The following is a 757-nucleotide window of genomic DNA, read 5'->3' on the forward strand; positions in this document are numbered from 1 at the left end:
AGAAAGAAACAAGACAGGTCAATGATCATTTTTAATCAAATTAACATCTGTAAATCTACAGACTATATATTACAAGTTTGATATTTAGTGCACATCATAAAAATTTATACATTGCATAATCCAATTGCAATTCTAGGTTACTAATCATTTTTCTCACATTCTTTTGATAAAAACTGCTATACATTGTATCTAGAGGGAGGTAGGAAAGTGAAGAATAAAACATAGAAAATACATGTACTTCACAGATTCCTCAAAATGACACACATACTTTATTGTTGCTGTATTTATCTGTATAACAAATATAACATAGCTGCCAAACACACCTAATATGTAGAGTTAAAATGAGACATCAGTTATATTTGAGTATATAACTGTGTTTTATGTATCATTCTTGGAGGTTTTCCATCCCATTTTTCTTTTTTAATAAAGTGACTTTTTTTTTCTGATAAAATATTATAGTTTTACCAATTTTTTGTTGTTGTTGTTGTTTTTTCCTTGAAAGAAAATTTCCTTAATTTTATTTCAATCAAAATCACTAGAAATATGGACATCATTTATACTATAATGACAAAACAGTACATAAGTTCAAACAATATACTGTACTGACAATGACAGATAAGCACAAAACTGACTCAACAGTTACTTTGTGCATTTGGCACAAAACTGAATTCTTATCACAGTTGGTTTGACAATACAAAACTTTATGGATACTAGCTGCAATAACGTAGCCCTCTCTGATTTTTTTTTGGGGGGGGGG

Source organism: Saccostrea echinata, unplaced genomic scaffold, assembly GCF_033153115.1.
Source record: "Saccostrea echinata isolate AGI-Se365-2 ecotype Australia unplaced genomic scaffold, CSIRO_AGI_Sech_v1 ptg000004l, whole genome shotgun sequence".
Taxonomy (NCBI): domain Eukaryota; kingdom Metazoa; phylum Mollusca; class Bivalvia; order Ostreida; family Ostreidae; genus Saccostrea; species Saccostrea echinata.